Consider the following 836-nt stretch of genomic DNA (forward strand, 5'->3'; position numbering starts at 1 on the left):
GAGTCCTAGTTCACCCATCTAACTCGATCCTCGAAGAGAGGTCGGAAGAGCCCAGGGGCTCAACAAGAGGAGCAGCCCCCAGCCAAGCTCTTGCTTTTGGCCACGCCCATGCTGCTGGTTGACGTCAAGTGGACGCCAGAAAGCCTGACTGAGAGCAGTGGGCGGTTACCAAACCCCTCCTTGTGACGTCACCAATCAGCCTCCAATCAGCCTGGCTCTCAGCCAGAGGCATTGCTGAGGGAGTCAGTTGCAACCAGGCTTCCAGACAACAGCCCTCGTCTGACCCTCCTCCTGGCTACCCACTGCCCTAGGCTGAGCCCCGCGCCACCAGGCCCCACCTCAGGAGGCAACATGTATTATCGCAGGATCGAGATCAAGGACCTGGATATGTCTGAGGAGATGCTGCAGGATGCGGTGCAGTACGCCTCCCAGGCGCTGGATCGGTTCAGTGTGGAGAAAGATATGGCAGTTTATATTAAGACTAGGTTTGATAATAAATATGGGCCAATCTGGCAATGCATAGTTGGGAAGCAATTTGGTTGTTATGTTTCCTACGAAAGAAACCACTTTATCTTCTTCCACGTTGGCCCAGCAGCCTTTGTGCTGTTCAAGTCCAGTTGAAGCGTCAACTCCCCACATGCCTAGAGATCCAACTGAAAATGAGACCTGCGGCCTAACATCCCACCACCAGAGACTGCCATCTTCTGGCCACACCGAGCGGAACACCTAGACTTCTCCACCTTATTTGGGTTGTTTTCCTCTGGAGTCTTCCCTGTACTCTTGATGTAGTTATAAAATCAATGGGCAACTCAACTTCTATTTGTGGTTATTTTCTA

The sequence above is a fragment of the Orycteropus afer genome, unplaced genomic scaffold (genome assembly GCF_000298275.1).
Source record: "Orycteropus afer afer isolate SDZICR_OR568_19922 unplaced genomic scaffold, OryAfe1.0 scaffold00304, whole genome shotgun sequence".
Lineage (NCBI taxonomy): Eukaryota > Metazoa > Chordata > Mammalia > Tubulidentata > Orycteropodidae > Orycteropus > Orycteropus afer.